Source organism: Cebus imitator, unplaced genomic scaffold (assembly GCF_001604975.1).
Source record: "Cebus imitator isolate Cc_AM_T3 unplaced genomic scaffold, Cebus_imitator-1.0 Scaffold53, whole genome shotgun sequence".
Classification (NCBI taxonomy): domain Eukaryota; kingdom Metazoa; phylum Chordata; class Mammalia; order Primates; family Cebidae; genus Cebus; species Cebus imitator.
In genome coordinates, this window is record NW_016107368.1 from 7,475,878 (window position 1) to 7,483,985 (window position 8,108).

Consider the following 8,108-nt stretch of genomic DNA (forward strand, 5'->3'; position numbering starts at 1 on the left):
TCCTGGGTTCAGGCAATTCTCCTGCCTCAGCCTCCCAAGTAGCTGGGACTACAGGCACGCACCACCATGCCCAGCTAATTTTTGTATTTTTAGTAGAGACGGGGTTTCACCGCGTTGACCAGGATGGTCTCGATCTCTTGACCTTGTGATCCACCCACCTCGGCCTCCCAAGGTGCTGGGATTACAGGCGTGAGCCACCACTCCCGTCGCACTGGTTTCCTGTATTGTTCTTTGCACACGTATGAGATGGGGTTATGCTCAGGCCCATGGGCAATCAGCACCCACTAGATATGGCAGGTGAATCTATTATCTGCTCTGCATAACATATTCCCCAACACTCCTCACTAAAAGCAACAATAATCTTTTATCACCTCTCACAGGTCCTATGGGTCAGAAATTTGGACAGGGAGTGGCAGGGTGGCCTGTCTTTGCTCCATGGTGTCTGGACCCTCGACTGGGATACTCTAAGCAGAGACAGGGACCATCTGAAGGATGTTTCCTTGTAGATCTGGTGGTCCATGCTGGTTGGCAGTTTTTAGCTAGAACACCCACACGTGGCCTCTCCTTGTGGCCTACGTTTCCTCAGAAGATAGTGGCTGCATTTTAAGAGCAAGTGTCCTAAGAGTGAGAGAGACAAGAGGCCAATGCAGAAACTGTAATGACTTTGATGATCTGGTTACAAAAGGCACACATGACCACCTCTGCCGTATACTATTGATTTAAACAGTTACAAAGGCCTGCCTAGGTCCAAAAAGAGGGAACACAGCCCCCAGCACCACCCAGTGAGGATGGTCTATAGATAGGTCTGATCATATTCAGAAAATGCGATCTACCCCAATGGCAGACAAGCAGAGCTGACTGTCCAGTCCGTCTCCTGCAGTCAACACTATGCCACTGTGGTGTCCGTCAGCCTTGCTTAACATCTCTCCAAAGCCCAGTTCTCTGTCAAGACAGTCTGTGATTCTACTCAGTAAAGAGTGCTGGATGGCCTGAATCCTCTCTTGGGATTGCTTTTGTGCTTCTCAAAGATGAATATCTGGAATTTTAAAAAGGAAGAAAGATAGCTAGTGCCTTCAACATCTCCCTTCTCTGAATCATTACCGATTGAGCTAATGACCACTGATAGTGAATTGGAATTCCTCTGAGCTGACGGCAGGCGCTGTGGTGAATAATTGCTGGCATATTGTTTTACTATGTTCAAGGTCTGCGCGATGGAAATGGCTCATCACAAAGATGCATCACCCACAGAGAGAGGCCGCACTGCACAACGGCCTGCCTGGGGCAGCTACCTCGGCAGCCAATGGGAGCTCAACCTGGAGCTGAGCTGCTCCCAATGACCACTCCCTGTTTCTCCAGACACTCTGATGGTCACTGTCTCGGTGGGGCATGTACCAGGTAGGGGTAAGTGGGCCGCCGTGATCTAAGCCCCAAGTCATGCCTCTGCAATGCTTCATGCATGATGGGCATGGCCCAACCAATCCAAAAAACCGGGCCCTGGGTGATGAGGCTTTTCTGTCTACCCACTAATTACAGTTTTTAGTGAGTTGTGTCTGGCCACAATTCCAAAATTCCATTCTGACAGCCTACACCATGTTCTCCAGCAAGGGAGCCCTTTACCACACGTCAGTGTGTGGGATCAAGTAACACAGACAGATAGATCAAGGCCGCTGACAGTCTTTAATGAAGTGGCGGGGGCCGGAGCTGGGTAGGCTCCTCTCCAGGCCTTTGTTTTGTGTGATGCAGGCCATGCTGGAGACTCAGTTGGTGGATCACAGAGGCATAACCCTGGGCACACAAATGCTCAAATAATCTGACTCTCTTGGTTCTACAGAAGCAAACAGCACAGTGCGAGGGAGGATTTATGACTTCTTTCCGGCAGATTCTCATTTGCCTTGAAGAATCCAACAGAGGGCCGCTGCCTGGAGGAGCCCACACGCTGCCAAGCATTAATCAACTCTGCAGAAAACCCACCAAGGACACTGTGTTGCAAGGGGACAGCTTTGAACTCCAGCTGCCACAGCTGGGGGAACATTTGATAGGGGAAAGCAATAAACAGCGGTGGGGGGAAGGTCATCTGGCTGAGAATATTTGGGAACGTTCCCCTATAGGCAGTAAAACAAAACACATTTACATCTGATTGTCTCTCTTCCTGCATGATCAGTTTCTGCCTGATGCTGACTAGGAGCAGAAATATAGGCAAGCAGAATTCAGAACCCTAGGGTGGGGTGAAAACACTCTGTTTTTTAAAAGACTTTGAACAACAACGAAGACAGACAAAGAATTCTCCATGGCTATTCTGCCAGGAAGTGACCCACCAGTGCAGCTGCAGAAGAAAAACCATCCAGGGCTCAAGACCAAGGAGGGAGGTTGTCAGGGCCTGAGCCTCCCTTGCCTCAGGTTTCCTGATGCTCTCAGGGCTGGGGGAATGCTGAGGTCATGCAGAGGTGACTGGATTGAACCCCCGTGCACACATTAAGTCCGTAAACCGCACTGTACCATTCCTACCAGGTGGTACTGGCTCTTTTTCTCTGGCCATACTGCTTTTTTGTTGGAGTCTTTATAAAACCACCCCTTCCTAAATCCAATGCGCTAAATGCTGCAAGGGGTATAAACATAAAGATCCGCCCTCCTTCATCCACAGGAGCAGTCCATAAGAGCAGAAGGAGGTAGAAACACAGCACAGAAGAAACTTGCAGGAAGAAAATAAATTCCACGGGGGGCAGACAAGGCTACACAATTCTGTGCCAAATGCCACATGGCCCCCGATCCTAGAATGCTGGGCTCATCAAGACCTTATAGATATCGGTGACAGTGTTTTCTCTTTTCGTTTTTGTTGTTGTTTGCTTGTTTGTTTGTTTGTTTGAGACAGAGTCTCACCCTGTTGCCAGGCTGTAGTGCAGTGGTACCATCTGGGCTCACTGCTGCAACCTCCACCTCCCAGCTTCAAGTGATTCTCCTGCCTCAGCCTTCCTAGTAGCTGGAACGACAGGCACATGCCACCACCCCCAGGTAATTTTTGTATTTTTAGTAAACAGGGTTTCACCATGTTGGCCAGGATGGTCTTGATAGCTTGACCTTGTGATCTGCCCACCTCAGTCTCCCAAAGTGCTGGGATTACAGGCGTGAGCCACCACGCCTGGCCACACTGTTTCCTCTTAACGTTAGTATTTTGTGGTGTCACTATCAAATATTTTAACCTCAGAAGACCCATAAGTGACCTGACCAAGGGCATCTGAAGGCACATTTTATGATCAGGCTGCTTCACTCAGAGGAAGCCCCTGCACAAGGGTGCGTCTCCTCACTTGGGCTTCCCATGGGCTCTGATTCAATGAAGAGCACCAGGTCAGGACTGAGACATGGTCACATTGATGCCAAAGGGATGCCATGCCACCCTGACACTGCCATGCAGACTCAGGTCCAATTCTCGGCTTAAGGCTCAGTTCTTCACAAGTCCGTCTCACTTCAGACACCAGCCACAAGCTCAGGGTCCCCAGATCACCTACGCTTCTGCCCAGCCAATAACAAATTCCAGGGTTCCCATCAAGTTTAATCACATGCTGGAATGACTCACAGAAGTCGGGAGAGCTCTAGAATCACAATTATATGGGATACATCTTGGGACCATGAAGATGAGAGACACAGAGGGTAAGATTTAGGAGGATTCCAAATATGAAGTTTTCATGAGCTCAGGATGTATCAGTCTCCTGGCACATGGAAGTTTGACCAACCAGGGACGCTCACCTGAGCTTCAGGTGTCCAGAGTGCCTATTGGGGTCTCACCCTGTAGGCGTGATTGATTAAATAGCCATGTGATTAAACTCAATCTCCAGCCACAATCTCCAGCCGCATCCCCTCCCCGCGGCCAGACCAATGGGGGCTCAGAGCCCTAACCCTCTAGTCACATGTTGGTGTTTCTGGTGTGACCAGTCACATCCCGAGTCTTCCTGTTTGCAGGAATTCTGGTGTGGTCACAGGGGCCTACCATGAATAACAAAGGCATCCTATCGCTCAGGAAATTCCGAGGACTTAGAGGGTCCTTCCCAGGAACTGGAGACAAAGGCCAGCCAAATGGTCTATTGTACAACAAAGTCCGAGCCTCCAACTCAGGTCTCTCACTTGAAAGTCTTCTGTCACTCCAGCGGCTCTTCACTCTCCTGAGACCAAGAAGGAAGAGTGCAGTCGGGGTGTCCCAGGCTCCCCCAGAACCCACCCATCTTCAGACTCCCCAGCAACCCAGACACCTTCGTCTGCAGTGTCACCCCATTCTCTGGGTTCCTTACTTTTTCATAGTCATGACCTGAGCTTCTCTGTCACTCCTCAAAGCCAGACTTGCAGCTTCATAAACAACTGTGCCAGGCTCATGCACCTCAGTTTCCAAAACTGGGTTTTGTTTCCAAAGCCTTTTTTTTTTTTTTTTGAGACAGAGTTTTACTCTGTCACCAGGTGCCAGGCTGGAGTGCAGTGGCATGATCTCGGCTCACTGCAACTTCCGCCTCCCAAGTTCAAGCAATTCTCCTGCCTCAGCTTCCTGAGTAGTTGGGACTACAGGCGCACGCCACCACGCCCAGCTAATTTTTGTAATTTTAGTAGATACGGGATTTCACCATGTTGGCCAGGATGGTCTCGATCTCGTGACCTCGTGATCCGCCCGCCTCAGCCTCCCAAAGTACTGGGATTACAGGCGTGAGCCACCACTCCCAGCCCTCCAAAGTGTTTTGACGGGCCACTCCCCTTCCACTCCTTCTCTGGTGCTGATTCACAGAGCCCCTGCCTTAGTCACCTGCGGTCCCTCGATCAACCATGACTCCACTCACTTAAGCATTTGTCAGTTTCCCTCCCTCAGCCTTTCTTCCTGGAAAGGCTTTCTCTGGTCATCTGAGTCCCAGCCAGTCTCCCAAGGCTTTCTCAGCTGCTTTCTACCTCTTGGTGAATTTCGCGACCTCCCTCACCCTGCCACTGAAGCAGGTGTCCTCCTTGCTCGCTTGGCAGTCTGCTTTCACGATCTGGACTTGACATCACAGTATTGAGCTGTACACATTAACTTCTGCCAGCATGGGTCCAGTCTTGTAAGAGTTGGGTTGGATTTTCACACGTGCTGACAGTCTCAGCTCTTAGGGAAGTAGCTCCCGCACTGATGGTGCCCAGGAGTGATTCTCAGTGAATCTGCAGCTGGTTTTACGTGGTAGCCATCTCCTTTTTTATTCTGATAAAATTATTGGCTTTTGTTGAACTCTGTCAATATTTCTGCCTAAAAATAAATGCAAAGTAACCAAATTTATGATCATCTCCAAAAAATAAAATACAATAAAAACTTGGCATTTCCTCTAAGATTTAACATAAGGTTTGAGTTATGTGTCTTTTTCAAGTCTCCATTAATGGGGGTATTCATTAATCTATTCTCAATTGCCTGTGATCCTGCCCTTTTCACAGTTAAACATCTCCAAATGACAAGGAAACAGAACTTCAGCATGTGGATGAGGTAACCAGGGGATGTGACTGAGCAGAATTGAAGACACAACGGTAAGCTTAGTCAACATTTTCTTCTAATGGCACCAGGCAGCCCACAGTATTACCTGTGCACGTCTCATCATCCAGGTCAGGATAAAAGGACATCTCTGGAGTGTCAAGTTTCTCTTAATATTCACTTGGGTGGATGTTTAAGCTCATTTTATTTATTTATTTTTTTGATACCTACTTGTCTTCTAGAAACATTTTTTTTTAAATTTATTTTATCCCAAGAATCCTTGACATGAAATAGGAAAAAAAAAATGTGCCAACATCTTAAGTGAGTCACTATCAACGAGACATGAGATATTGCTTTATAAATTCTCCACCAGGGGTTTGCATCAGAGCCAGCTTCTGCTACCAGGGTACCCACCGTAGAGCGTCCATCTGGTAGGCCGGGTATCTGTGACACAGAGCAAGCCTGGGGAACGTTCACCTGCCCTGTTTCACAGGCCAAACACAGTGGTCCTGTATTCTAGGCTCACGGGAACCTACAGCATCACCACAGCCACACTCCTTTTTGGAAAGGTGATACTCGAACTATCTGCACTTCCCTCCTACATTTCCCTCCGGAAAGCCCATTCCCTGAGAACAGTTGCAAACCACTAATGACTCTGGTCAATGCACTGGCTTTTTAATTGAAAATGATGCAGAAATTCCTTGCATTTTAACACTTGTTATTGAAAGTAACTCAAATATATGTCACTGAAAGAGTATCCTGAGTGGAAGCACATCTGTGAACCAGCAAAGACTTCTCAGAAGCTCCTGGAATCCTCATTGAAATAACAAGTCCCCCAGGGAAAATGTGGCACGTATACACCATGGAATATTATGCAGCCATCAAAAATGATGTGTTCGTGTCCTTTGTAGGGACATGGATGAACCTGGAAACCATCATTCTCAGCAAACTGACACAAGAGCAGAAAATCAAACACCACATGTTCTCACTCATAGGCGGGTGTTGAACAATAAGAACACATGGACACAGGGAGGGGAGCACTACACACTGGGGTCTGTTGGGGGGAGATAGGGGAGGGACGGTCGGGGGTGGGGAGTTGGGGAGAGATAGCAAGGGGAGAGATGCCAGATGTAGGTGATGGGGAGGAAGGCAGCAAATCACACTGCCATGTGTGTACCTATGCAAAAATCTTTCATGTTCTTCACATGTACCCCAAAACCTAAAATACAATTAAAAAAAAAAGAAATAACAAGTCCCCATTTTGTGATCCTAACACCACCAGACAGGTTCCAGGTAGGTGTGCAAGACCTTGGATGTCCCTGGAAGTTCTTCTTCGTGCTTAATAAATCCCTTGGACCACCTTTCTCGTTGCCATTCACTTCTTTCCAAAAATTAGGGGAACACTGCAGGACATCTCTATTCCCATGGGTTCCGGTGGCAGGTTTGCGCTGTCTGTGCTGCTGGGATCAGAGCTGTGCCTTGAGGTGTCCCTGAATAGTCAATGCACCACATGCGCAGGAAGGAGGCCTGAGCTTTGCTTTTGGTTACAGGGTATATGCATAAGGACTACTCGGAATTTAAAAGTTATACCTCTTTTCTTACTCCCAGTGACGTGTGAAACGTGACCTGGATTATAATCCAGATTCTTCCAGTAACTTGTGGTGAGAAAGACCTCCAATGAGCTGTATATCTCTCTGTCTCAGTTTGCTTATCCATTAAATGGGTTTAAGAAGAATGCCTACTGCACAGGGCAGTTGTGTGATTAAGGGGGATAATTATAAAACTGCTTGCCCCAGTGTGAAGACAAAGAAACGATAACTATTGATAAAGGCAGTGTCTATTCTTTAATGCTTGTTTCCCAGTGAAAACAACTGGCCTCTTTTCCAATCATTTTGGCAGCCGACCCCAAATACACCAAGGCAAATACTGAAATGGGTGGAATAGAGACATGAAAGCAATGAGTTCAGGGGTCAAAAGTGCTGTTGCACATGGGGTGAGGACAGACAGCTCTCCAGCCACAGGTAGCCTTGGGAGCTGCCATGGTCCCTCCCCCAGGAGCCAGGAGTGCAATTGGCCTCCCTCTCCTTGGTGCTATATCACCTGGGCAGCACCACGTGTAGACTGGGACTAGCAACCCGTGGGCCTTCTGAAAAGAAGATGTAGCCGTCTTAGACCTGTTTTTAATATAAGAAAGCCCCTATAGCCACATGGCATTGCTCAACCGTGGCCGCAGCATGAGCAAAGCCCCATCCATCCACTGCATCTAGGAAGTGCTTCTGCATGGCCTTTCCTGTCCTCAGGCTCCTGTGCTCTCACTCCTGATTGCCTCATCCACTCGGCAACCCACAGAGAACCTGATGCCGGTTAGTTGGGGCTCCCCCTCCTGAACCATCATGCCAAACACCAGCAGTCTTATGACTGCCTCAGAGGGGACAACCTCCTGGACAGGTTGGTGACATTCTACAAGTTCACTGACTGTCCTCATTTGGGCACAACCTTTTCTCTGATGCAAACTGGGCACGAACTTAAAAGAATATTGACTTCAAAGCCACTGCTATGCACCTTTCCCCAGGGACCTAACCCCCTTGGAGTGTCCCATGCTTACCTCGCGTCCCAAAACATGATGCAACCCATGGGAAATCGA

General features: G+C 48.4%; 1 long non-coding RNA gene across 2 annotated transcripts in view; it reads right to left on the reverse strand.

The window, feature by feature from the left end:
- LOC108304314 overlaps window positions 1-5,072 on the reverse strand; it is a 6,789-nt gene extending 1,717 nt beyond the window's left edge. The window contains exons 1-2 of one of the 2 annotated variants that reach the window (XR_001825199.2): window positions 4,781-5,072; window positions 3,983-4,154 (exon numbers count right to left, since the gene is read on the reverse strand). This is a non-coding gene — a long non-coding RNA (uncharacterized LOC108304314). The remainder of the gene's footprint in view (window positions 1-3,982; window positions 4,155-4,780) is intronic. The other variant, XR_001825200.2, reaches the window with a different exon arrangement.
- Window positions 5,073-8,108: the final 3,036 nt, after the last annotated feature.